Genomic DNA, 13,936 nt, shown 5'->3' on the forward strand with positions numbered 1-13,936 from the left:
ATGAGGTTTTGATTTGGATTTCTCTGATCCCAAGTGATGTTGAGCACTTTTTCATGTGTCTGTTGGCCATTTGGATGTCTTCTTTGCAGAAATGTCTGTTCATGTCTTCTGCCCATTTCTTGATTGGATTATTTGTTCTTTGGGTGTTGAGTTTGATAAGTTCTTTATAGATTTTGTATACTAGCCCTTTATCTGATAAGACAATTGCAAATATCTTCTCCCATTCTGTCAGTTGTCTTTTGGTTTTGTCAACTTGATTTCTCTTTCTTCTGTCTCATTGTTAGTGTATAGAAATGCAACTGATTTCTGTGCATTGATTTTATATCCTGCCACGTTGCTGAATTCCTGTGTGAGTTCTAGCAATTTTGCTAGAACTTCTAGCAAATGAAGTCTTTTGGGTTTTCCACATAGAGTATCATGTCATCTGTGAAGAGTGAGAGTTTGACTTCAAAGAAATATTGAAGAAATTTAAAGAGAGGAGGGAAGAGATGTTGGCAAGACATCTTCCCATATGCTCAAGTAGTCCTGAGTTCCTACATATGTCCTCAGGGAAAAAAAATAAATCTACCTAATATATTCAGAAGATATTATTTGTCAGATTGACAAATTTGGCTACCCAAAATTTTAAAAAATATTTTTCTTGGCAAATACCATCTTATTGACTTTACCAAAAAGTAAAGTCAGAAGACAACTGTCAAACATTGCTAAAAGCAAAATCAGATGGCCTTGACCAGAATGGAAAAATATTTACTACCTACATGTCAGATAAAGATTAATTTCCCTAAACTATAAACAATGCCTATAAATCAAAGAAAAAGGCAAACTTACAAAAGGAAAATAGTGGAGCTACATGAGCAGAAAGTTAAAAGAAAAGCAATACAGATGATTCTCAAACACAAAAATTTGCTCAATCTCACTCATTACAGATAAAAGCAAATTAAAATTGATAAAGATAAGAGTACTTTTTTGCCTTTTTGGTTGGCAAAGCTCAAAAAGTTTTAAAATACTCTGTGCTGGCAAAAATATGCATAGAAAGGTACTCTCATACATTGCTGGTGAAAGTGCAAATTGTTATAACCTCTATGAAAGGCAATTTAGCAAGAGTTATCAAATCAAACACATTTTGACTTGGCAATTTAGCTTCCGAATATCTATCCTATAGGTAACTCGTGCCAAGGACCTATGTATGTGGCTTTTCATTACAGCGTTGCTTTTAGTAACAGTAGATTGAAAATACCTAAATGTCCAGCATTAAGGAACAGCTTTAAAAATTTAGCATCCATAGAGTTGGACTAAGAAACTTAAGAAAACATGAGAGTGAGGAGCCATAAGAGAGTGAGGAGTTTTTCTACTGACAAGAATGACATACAAGACATACAATTCAGTATGTAATGACTTCAGTCAAGACTATAGGAGAAAAAAACCTGAACTTTCCTAACTCTTTGATGTTAACTAAGAAAGGACTGTTCCATAGTAAAATCTTGACAATAATAAAAAGAGTCCAAAAGATATATTAATGCCCACAGAATATGTATGGAAAGTACCTACTCCATTCAGCTAAAATTTTACAACTGCCTCTAGAACTTGGCATTGTTGATTATAAAACCATAACCTGTTAATCATACAGAAAGGTGGAGATTATATTGGCTATTTTGTATTTTCTACTTGCTCAGCATCTTTTCAACATAATTCTAACATTGAGGGAACTGTCCATCTTCTGAATCCGACCTCTCTAAAGTTGAAGCCGGGAAAACTCACTTCCCTGCCTTGTTTGTGCAGACACGTGACTTGCAACCACACACCAGCAAGGGTTATCCAGCTGTGCATGGCCATCCTGCTTGCTGGTAAGTGGACAGCAGAGGCGTTTGGGGCATAGTGGCGATGGCGAGGTGGAGATGCTGACACAGAAAGCCAGAAGCCTGAGCAGAACACAAGCTGGAGTATCCACACCCAGAGGCAAGAGTGGCCACTGAGCCACTTTCTCCTCAGGCTGGTGTGCTGTATGGTTTGGTGACTTTTTCCTAAAATCTTCGCATTGAGGTTTTAAGGTTATTCTTTAGTCCCCATAATGACTATGAGTTTCCCAATATCCTTTTTTAAAAACTATGCTGTCTAATCAGTGTTAGTTCTGTTGCTTGCATCTAAGCAAAGAATAGGAAACTTACAGTTTACTAAAAACCAAAAAATATGTGTGTCAGGTATTTCAATACACAAACTACCAGGCAATTAACATAATAAGATATTCTGGTATTAGTAAAGAGTTCTTAGGGAGATTCTTTTCCCTAAGTCCTGTGAAAAAGGAAAGAAGAAACTTGCATAATAAATTACAATGGGAAGCTGTTTTCCCAATCTAATAAATGTCATTATTGGTAACTGTACCTTTACACCAAAGTGAGGAAAGAAGTATAAAAATAATAGTAATAATAAATTACTACCTGCTTTACATATACTATCTCATTTAAACCATACAACATCCCACAGTAGGGGCTCATTTTACATATGAAACAAAAGTCAGGTTAATTACATTGTATAAGGTGATAATAAGCTTAGAATCTAGGTAATCTAGTGTCCTCTTAGCCATTACATTTCATTAGCATTCTGAGTTTAAAAAATAAACCCTAAAACAGACTAAACTGTTTAAAGTTGTTTACCCGTCTACTGGTGATAACTCTCTTCATGAATAAAAATTTTAATATTTGTAACCCAAAGAAAGGATCACCTAATAAGAACAATCATATACACAGCTGCTACAAAAGACTAAACAGATGAATCTTGAATCTTAAGTTTCTTAACACCATCATTATGATCCTTGCAACATACCCAAAAAGTTCCAGGAGGCAACGTAATATTAACCCTACTTTACCAATGTGTATATAAAGTACTCTACATTCCCTGTAAGGCATTTATTCTCTCCGCTGTGCCTAGATGTTTCTTTTTGCCCTTTATTGCTATATTTTTAAGATACAGAAGCGTTCAAGATGTAGAAGGGCTCAAGCTAAGGATGCATTCAAGACCAAAAAGTTACGAAGAGGAAGGAATTCATCAGGAGTTTACCAGTCACTCTCAAGTGTTTGCCAATAGAGCACTATGTGTTCTTTAACAGACATTTACTAGGTGTCTAGTAACAGGTACTTTCCAAGGTGATATGAAAAACACACAAGATTAATTGAAGCATGGCTTATGTCTTCACAAGTTTACCATCTAATAGAAAAGATAGAACATAATCAAAAATAACCATAATGCAAGTAGAAAATAATTGCCATGAGAATGACATAGATTATTTTTGGCCAAGAAAAACAGGTAGAGAAAATGTTTCAAAGTACAAATCGGACATACAATTGCACAGGAAGAACATTCCAGATGGAAGGAACAACACACAAAAAAAGTTTAAAGGAATGAAAGCCTTGGTGCCTATGCACAACACAGAAAAGCATGATTTCACTGTCTGGTAGCATCACAAAGGGGAGAGTAGAGATTACACTGGAAATAGAGTTTGATTTAAATACCTGACTCAGAAGTCAGAATTGAATTCTGAAGACCATGATCATCCAGACGATGCAGTCACACTGACTTCTGACTGTAATTTGGCCATTAGCAGGTGCTCAATCAGCCCTGCCAACTGTATCATTATTTATGATGACATATCCTTTATATTAGTAGAATTAGTGATGTGCGCAAAGGAAATGGCTCATCAGTAAATGGATACATTTAGGTTTCAGTCCTTAGGTCTTACATTTATTCTGTAGGGCATTTAGAGTTTTGAGAAATATGTGACATGTGTAATGCCTCCCCAAATATTCACTTGATAGGTAACAAAGTTAAATGAGTCCTTGTGCTCAAAATAAAGAACTGGATGTCTTAAATGCATACTTACACAAACATAAATTTGGTGGGTTTTTTTTTTTCATTTCTTTGCCCAGCATGAAGCTGTTAGAATAGTGTTGTTTTATACATCACTAAATAATTATATTTATTCTGCAGAGTTAAACCATATTAATCGCACTTCTCATTTTTTTCTTTTGAAAGCAAAATGAAACAATGCAAAAAATTACAATCATTTTAAAGTTGTTGAATGGTATATTAAAAACCGATTATTCTAGTCAAGTCATATTAACCATCTATTTTCATGGCTTGAGTAATAAAGTCTTAGACACATGGAAGTTTAATTCAATTCCTCATTCTTCGATTGCTTTGGGAGACCTATAGTTCCCTACAATTTGGATGAAGGTGTTTTTAATTACATTTAAATTTTGTGACAAAATAAATTTTGAGACTTCATTTTTCTTTTTCTAATGTGTATCTCCTACCTGATGCCTGTGCTTGAGAGAATCATTTTCCTGGTGAGAAGGTGCACCCAGAAAAATTCTAATCATTTGTCACTTAGGAAAACAGGGAATATATATTATATGTGTTTTTGCAGATTAAAACTATTTCTCTTGGGTAAATAGTAAGCTTAAGAATTTGTTGCATGATACACCACACACACACCCACATACATACAAAAGTTTCTCTTAAAGAGGGAATGCAGTGCAGTTGAAGAATTGTCTATAGAAGGAAAGAAGAATTAAAAATCCTTCTGTACCTCTTGTTCTGAATGAATTGGTTCTGGCCTGAAAGTTGAATTCTAGTTAAAGTTTAAACTCAACCATGAAGATGACTGTGCCTTTGTAATTCGCAGGGCAGAGCTCTGGGCCTCTATAACATAAACATGGTGTTCTCCATCAACCTGTTCCAGCTGTTGGTGGAACTGTGCTAATGACAGCCCGCAAATTATGAGCCCAAAGGCTGAGAGTTGGACACAGTGTTTGTAGCAAAGAGTTAGTTGTGTTCCCTTGAATTTGGACATGGATTGGCCTGGAAGTCAGCAGAATTAGGCCACCAACAAGCGTGTGAAACATCTTCTCTAATCTGGTCCTCATCTGTGAAATGTTAGATCCTAAAAGAAGACTACCCCTGGCCATGATGCTATACTAGGAAAGAGCACTTATGTGGTATATTTCCATGGGCACTGCCCAAAGTAATACTCAGCAAGAACATATGGGAAGGTGTAGAATAAATATGGAAGGGAAGAAGCTCATAGCAAATGCAGCAATTTCAAAAGGTAACTCCAAAGAAAGCTAGTAAGATGTTTCCCAAGCAGCCCATCAGGGCCTTACTAAAATTACCATGACCCAGCATCTGGCCCCCAGCTTTATAAGCTTCAAAACTCATTTAGTGGCAGCAATTATCACTAACATCATTACTTTACAAATAAAAAATCTTTGGCTGAAGAAGTTACAATTTAGTCCATGATCTAAGTGGAAATGGGTAAAAAAGAAAGAGCCTGCTATTGATAATAATGAGCAGAGCAATGCAAATTTGGCAGGACAAATCAAATTTGGTTGTAAAATGAAAACACTTTACAAGCCTGGTAAAGAGGTTTCAGGTGTTTGTGTATGCAATGTCACTCTCATTAGTAAAGGTTATCTTGCAGCTCCAGTCTGTAGTTTCTTATTAACAAAATGGAAAATGAACATACATACTAAATTAAACATTTCACCTCATCAGGGCCATATCTGACAACTGTGTTTATCCATGCATTCACTCAATTCAACAATCATTTATTAAGCCTTGCTATATATAAGGCAGCTTCATTTTGGGGAGCATAGAAAAAGTCAATACTTTCAGAAGCAGACTTATATTTTTTATTGAATCATAAAATTGTAGATCACAAAGAAGATATATAATAGCACTGATATCTTTGGCTGAGGCAAAATGTTTTCCATTCAGAATTGGTATGTGTCCTGTATTTTATATGCTAGCTTTTGCAATTCTGCAGCATCTATACTGCAACCTCTCCCCAGAGGTCTCCTGGAGCTGCACCTACTTCTCTGTTCCAGAAAAAGACACCTTCACCTGTTACCAAAAACTTACATTTCCAGCTGCTGCTGGAAAAATTTTTGTTCTGAGTATTAATTCTGGTTTTGAATCAAAGGTTAAATAGTAAAACAGTCAACAGTAACCATTCTCATAAAGTAACATACGGAATGAGTAATTTTATGTAATTGATAAAAATTGTTAAATAGTTATATATCTGTCTTTAGTGCCACTTATTTGTATTCTGTCAATTTTTCATGGCCCAACATACATGCCACTTTCTACAAAGATTTCCTGTTCCCTTCAGCTAAAATTAAGTTCATCTCTTTTTCAAAATTCCTCACCCTGAGGAGGACTGGGTTAAAAGCTTTCTTTTGATAAAAGATAGAGTGATAAGATATAGCTTCATTCCTAATGTCCTTAATTTACTTTTAAAGTTAAAAATATATTCTACACAACCTTAATAGTAATCTCTGAAAGAAAGAAAAATAAGGTCAAAATATAATAGTAGAACTTATAAATTCAAAAAAAAGTCAGAATATATAAATGACAAAAAGTATGCAACAAAATTATAGAAATAAAGTTAAGTATAACTGTATATAACAACAAATAGAAGTGACTTAAACTTCTCTGTATATTAAAAAAATTAGTTCTCAGATTAGTTTACAAAAGACAAATGCCAACCATACAACTTATATAAACACACAGCTAAAACAAAAGAATAAAGAAAGAGTATGGGAAGGAAAGGATTAACAGCATATATGTATCTCAGTCCTTCCTCGGGGACACTTGAGGTAGTTTGACTGGAAATCCTTATCGTATTGATAGAATTTAATAACCAGAAAAAAACAAGGTTTTTCCTGTAGCTTCTATGTACTTCTTTTTTTTTTTTGAGATTTATTTATTTATTTCAGAGAAAGAGAGGGACAGAGGGAAAGGGAGGGAGTCAGGGGAAGAGCAGAGGGGGAGAATCCTCAAGGAGACTCCCTGCTGAGCCTGTCTTGGGCCCCAATCTCATAATCCTGAGATCTTGACCTGACCTAAAATCAGGACTCAGAGGCTTAACTGACTGAGCCACAAAGGCACCCTTCAATGTACTTATTTCTTATGTTAAGAATCTTCCCTGGCAGAATATACCTGATTTTGTATTTACCTGGATTTTATTTTAATAAATAAGCCTGAATTTTATTTTTTTTTTTAGATTTTTATTTATTTATTTGAGAAAGAGAGAGCCCAAGTTGGGGGAGGGGCAGTGGGAGAGGGAGAAGCAGGCCCCCAGCTGAACAGGGAGCCTGATGCAGGGCTCCAGCCCAGGATCATGACCTGAGATGCTTAACCAACTGAGCCACCCAGGCACCCCAAGCCTGAATTTTAGATTGATGACCCCACACTCTGCTGGAGAGTGGCTGTTAGTCACATACTATTCCTAGATACATGGCTAACTAAGAGATCTTCAGACTAAGCACCTTTGCTGAGCTAGCTCATCCGGCTTAGAATTAGCTCTTGCACTTGAAACTCAAAACAATCCCAGATCTTTGTCTAGCAAACAGCATCTGACAGATTGAGACACTCCCTGATAGCAGTTTAATGTTAAGTGTGGCTTCCTTCTGGAATCCTCTGCACAGACTTTAGTGCAGCTTTGTGCTGGATTAGACTCTTGTTTGAGTCTGATGGACAACTGAGGCCTCTGTGACAGTATGGAGGATAATGTAAGGCACGACTATGATTATTATAAGACCAATAAGGAAACAAATTGCCACAGTAAAAATGTAGTCTTTGAGACAAAGGACACTAAATGGAATCCCAAAAAAAGGAATAAAAAAAGAAAACAAACCACTTTCCTTCATATATTGAATGTGGCTTTAAAAAATCTATAACCAAGGGCGCCTGGGTGGCTCAGATGGTTAAGCGTCTGCCTTCGGCTCAGGTCATGATCCCGAGGTCCTGGGATCGAGTTCCGCATCGGGCTCCCTGCTCCTTGGGAGCCTGCTTCTCCCTCTGCTTCTCTCTCTCTCTCTCTCTCTCCCCCCCCTCTGTCTCTCATGAATAAATAAATAAAATCTTAAAAAAAAAAAATCTTTAACCAAATATTAGTAAGCTGACTCCAGCCAAATGAGATTTATCCTAAGAATGCAAGACTGATTTAACATCTAAAACTCAACTAATGTAATATACCATATCAATAGAATAAAGGACAAAAATCACAACGTATGACAAAAAAAAAAAAAGACCTCTCAACAAACTAGGATTAGAATGGAACTTCCTAAACCTCATAAAAACCTCTATAAACAACTTACAGCTAACATATACTTAACAGTAAAAGACTAAATGCCTTCTTTCCTAAAATCAGGGACAAAACAAGAATGTCAGTTTTCACCACTTCTGTTTCAGCAGTGTACTGGAGGTTCTAGTCAGTGCAATAAAGAAAGAAAAATAAATAAATAAATAAAAATAAAAGGCATCAGATTGTAAGGGGAAAGGTAAAACTGGGCTTATTCACAAATGACCGGATTGTCTGTCTAAAATATCCTAAGGAATTTATAGAAGAAAAAAAAAAAAAACCACTACAAGAAATAATAAACAAGTTTGGCAAGGTCATAGAATACAAGATAAAAATGTTAACTTTATTTTTATACACTAGAAAGAAACAACAATATAAAAATGAAGTTAAGAGACAATCCCATTCAGTTAGTCATGTAGTATGATAATGTAGTCATACAATACAATCAAAAATATTAAAGTACTTAGGAATAAATTTACCAAAAGAAGTACAAGACTTATACACAGATAACTAGAAATCATTGCAGAGAGAAATTAAAAATCTAGAAATACATCATTTTCATGCATTGTTAGCAAAGTAATTTACTTCAAATTAATCTACAAATTCAAAACAAAAATCAAAATTCCCAGAGATGTTTTTGTAGATTCAGCAATCTAAACCAAAAACATATAGAAATGTAAAGGACATAGAATAGCCAAAATAATTTTGAAAAAGAAGAAATTAATTAGGCTCACCCTACTTGACGTCAACCCTTCATCAATTTACACTAATCAGTACAGTGTGGTATTGGCATAAGAATAAGAACATAGATCAATGGAACAAAGGAAACCCACATATGGTCAAATGAATTTGGACAAAAGTCATTCAATTCAATTCAGGCAATTCAATGGGGAAAGGATAGTCTTTTCAACAAACATTGACAGACAGTGCCTATTTATATACCCTCTCCCAAAAAATTTATATTAGCAGCTTACCTCAACTTCACATTATAGCCAAAAATTTACTCAAAATGAATCATAATCTAAATGTAAATCTATAATACTTATAGAAAAAAGCATAAGAACAATTCTTTGTGATGTTAGGTTAGGCAAAGATTTCTTCTGACACCAAAAAACAGGATTCATTAAAAAATTGAAAATTGGACCTCATCAAAATTAAAAATTTTGCTCTTCAAAAGAATAGCAAAAGAGAAAATAAAATGAAAAAACAAGTCACAATCTAGAATTCATTTGCAACGCATATATCATCATATACCTAATAAAGAACTTGTTCCAGAATATATAAAGAACTCTTACAAATCAATAATAAGAAAATACTCAGCTTAAAAATGAGCAAAAGATCTGAGTAAACATTTCATCAAAGAAGATATATCAATATCTAACAAGCACATGAAAAAAATATTCAACATCATTACTCATTAGGGAAATGCAATTAAAACCTTAATAAGATACCACAACACTCTCATTAGAGTGGCCATAATTCAAAAGACAAATGATACTAAGCGTGGGTAAGGATATGAACACATTAAACATTTATAAATGTCTGTTGAGAACTTAAAATGACACAGTAACTCTGAAACAACTGGGCAATTTTTTAAAAAGTTAAGCAGACACTTACTATGCAACCCAGTAATTCTACTCCTAGGTATCTACCTGAGAAATAAAAACTTAGGTCCACAAAAAAAAAAGAAAAAAAGTACACAAATATTCATAGCAGCATTATTCATAAGGGCCTCAAACTGGAAACAATGCAAATGTAGATTAACTAGTGAGTGCATATGGTATATCCATTCAGTGAACTAGGAGCAGTTTAAGGAACTCTTGATACAAGCTACAACATGCATAAACTTCAAAAACGCTATACCCCGTGAGAGAGGCCAGACACAAAGACTCCATGGTATATGATTCCATTTATATGAAATTTCTGTACAAGGCAAACCTACAGAGACAGAATGGAAAGGAGTGGTTATGGACATGGGCTGCAGAAGAGAACAGGAACTGACTACAAACTGGCAGGAGAGAACTTTTTAAGTTGATGGACATGCTCTGAAACACTGTAGTATAAACTGTTCTTAATTTTCCTATTGCATAATACAGCACCTGTTTAATGAAGATAATTCAGCATTCCATTTAATGAGATAATATACATACATACATCGCATGCTATGGTTCTACTTATTGTTGTTATCGAACAAGAGGAAGGTTAGAGTCCTGAGATTATATAACCACAGAAAGTACTTTATCCTTCCATCTGAAGTTATCTTAAGCCCGTGGCAGTTCAGAAAGGCCAGTCTGGTACTTAAGCTGAGAAACTGGCATCTTTTCTAATTGTGTACAAAATATTTGGCCTTAAAATATCTCTTTCGAAGAATGATTTCACTTGAGTTATAGCACTGCTTGACATCTGATATTCTCTAATTTTGATGTATTTTCATATGTAATCTTTGTCAATGAAGAAGAAATAGAAGGCATTTTATCTACAATTAAATGATGGAAATGAAACTTGGAGATTTATAAGTGATTGCCTAAACTCACAGAGATGTTAGGAAGAGGAGCCAGGATGTGAACCTGAGACTTTCTCTTCCCAGATGTCTGCTTCCCAGACATGTGCTCCCACTATAGCACCATTTATCTTAAAAGAGTTCTTTTTTTCCCCAAAGGCACAAAAAAATGTTGGTTTTTTTGGTTTGGGTTTGGTTTTAAAGATTTTATTTATCTATTTATTTGAGAGAGAGAGATAGCACAAGTGGGGGGTGGGGAGAGGCAGAGGGAGAGTGAGGAGGGCAGAGGGAGGAGCAGAGTCCCCACTGAGCAGGGAGCCCGATGCGGGGCTTGATCCCAGGACCCTGAGATCATGACCTGAGGCCGAAGGCAGACACTTAACCGACTGAGCAATCCAGGTGCCCCCAAAATAACATTTTTAATATATTCAAACAAATCAGGTAACAATAATTAAAAATCCTGTCTTATATTAGAACAGAGCCATCTACTTTTATTTTTTTCAGTTTTATTGAGGTGTAAATGACAAAACTAAGATTTTCAAGTGTACAATGTGATAATTTGATATATGTCTAAATGAATTCTTGTAACTTTTTATACTGAGTTCTGTGATCTGAGTAATTGGAAGGATTGGTCTTGTCAAGAGTTTAAAATAAGTGCATAAAATGCTTGCTTTAAAAAAAAACTTCTAAATACAGAAAATAGGAATGAATAAGGACTAAATAGTAATCCAATATTTTTTGCTATTATATATTCATAAATCAAATAAGCACAATGTGATTTAAGATAAATAAAACTATATAAACAAGAAAATATTAAAATATTACCTCAGAATTCTACTAGGTAGTAAATCGGTGGACTCAGAGAGGTTAATATTTTTCTTCCTCTAAGTACCTGAGTCTTCAAAGGGTGTTTATATCCTGGGAGAATCTAGCAAGTGCTTTTAATCTCAATAATTAAGTTTCATGAAAGCATGTATGTATAAATATTATACATTAAAGCACATTTATTTAGTTGACATATATATACATATAATGCATTTACATACTTATATGTGTGCACGTACCTACTGAGATAAAGTATCTTTTAATTTTTTTGGTTGTGTCATAATTTTTTATATATATACTTAGGAAATATAAAAAATTTTGTGGAGGCAAAAAATCCCAGTTAAAATGTAAATATTAAATCACTCAAGTTAACCAATTCTGGGGGAAAATAATATTGAGCTGAATTGACAGTCTCTTATTCATTTCACATTCTGTTTCATCATCAAGTGTAGGCAAGCAAAATTTGAACTAGGAGAAGACTGTTTCTGATTCTTCCACTCTCTTTCAGAGCTTTTCTTTCTCATTTCATCCCATTTCAATTTTTCCTTGCAATGTCCAAACTTTCCTGTTCCAAAAGTGTGCTGCTCGCCTAACACATTCAGAAAGGGATCAGATATATAAATGCCTGTCAAAGTGTTAATTGTCCTCCTGAAGATCAAAAGTCTAGCTCTCTGAATGTCTCCCAATGGCTTACAGGTACCAAACAAAGGCAGTGAAAAAGGTTTTAGATAGAGATAACCAACAGAGATGTATAATATTCTCTATCTTCTCTAATGATCAATCCTTATCATTATTCTTATCCTTTTAATTAATAAATGTTTATTGACTATAATTAGGATCAACGTCATGAGCTAAAGGTAACTACGTTGAAAGAACTGAAATATAGCCCTGTTCTTTGAGATCTGAAAATAATTTGGCAGAGAATTTGGCAGGACTGTACTACATTTGAGAAAAATCAAGCAAAGAGAAATTCATTCTATGTCCTCTCTTTTATGCTAGTCCATTGCAAAAGAATTCTGAGAGGAAAGAGCTGGGTCTTTAAATATTAATATTTGTAAGGTAAAATGGTTAATCCCCCTAATAACTTAAACCTATGGTAAACTTCTGAGATTTTTATGTATTGGATGAATATATGCATAATTGATTAGATATAATCAGAGATGGAGAGTCTCACTTAAGCACACCATTAGCATCATTAACAGAACAGAGAGAAGATAGAATAACTTAAACAGTGACATTATTTTCAAATCATTTAAGCCAAATAATTCTAAATCCAAAAGCTTTGATCATGTATAATCCTACTGAAAGACTGAATTGTAATCAGCCTATGATACATTATGTTGCAAAGCTGCAGCACCAGTGCATAACAGAATCTTATTTTCCATTAATCCATTCTTTTATGAAAATGCAAATACTCCATATGCTTAATAGCCCAAAAAAAGAATGTTCTCACATTTTAAGGTTGCCCATTAGTGAGTATTTTATTTTTAAAAAGCACATACACAAAGAAAACACAGACTCAGCCATTTTTGAAAACTGACTTAACCTATGTGCTAAATAAAGAACAGTAACCTCGAAAAATATCAGTTCAATTGTGTATTTTAGCAAAACAGCAACAACATATGCTATGTGTATAGTGGCCTCTGAATTCATTTCATGTTCATAGGACTGGATTCAGAGGTAGGATGTGAAAGAAAGCTCCAGTAGAAGCAGAATTAGAGTACATGGGAGAATCTCTATCTACTTACTGTAAGGACCCCCAAACAAAGAAAGTTCTGCTGGTAATGGACCCCTTTCTATAAAAATTAATCTAAGAACAGAAACAAACAAGATACTTAGGACCATAAAACTGCCTCACATTCTGGGTACTGTCCAAAAAAGGAAGCCACTAGCCACATGTGGCTCTTTAAATTTAAACTTTTTGATTAACTAAAACTAAATAAAATTTAAATACAATTTATCAGTCACACTAGTCATGATCCAAGTGCTCAAAAGCCACGTGTGGTTAGTGGCTATAGTGCTGAAAAGCACAGAGGAACTTTCCCATCCTTGCAAAAGTTCTATCAGACAGCACTGTTCTAAAACACATGGGCGGGGACCATGTGTGTTTGAGTCACTACTGTAAACACCTAGCACAGTACCCAACACGTAGTAGATATCAAATAATCATTGGTCTAATTAATTAACAACCAAATGAATGGTCATCACTTTTATTCTTTTGTAGCCCCACAACTCTACCTAAGACTGAATAAAATACCGCTAATTACACGATTCAAAGCCTTGAAGACCCACTACTCCATGTAAATTTCCGCTTCCTACCAAAATGACTGATATTGGAAGGTGATTTCTGAAAGGGTTAGGTAACTGCACTTTAACATACCACATTTAAGCCATTTTTACTAAGTGACGTTGCCTACCTGTTTTGTTCATTCTGCACATCAGAATCTTTACTGCAAAAGTCAGATGGTATACCT

The sequence above is a fragment of the Eumetopias jubatus genome, unplaced genomic scaffold (genome assembly GCF_037043125.1).
Source record: "Eumetopias jubatus isolate StellerSeaLion01/CBP00866 unplaced genomic scaffold, mEumJub1_p1.0 scaffold_3, whole genome shotgun sequence".
NCBI lineage: Eukaryota > Metazoa > Chordata > Mammalia > Carnivora > Otariidae > Eumetopias > Eumetopias jubatus.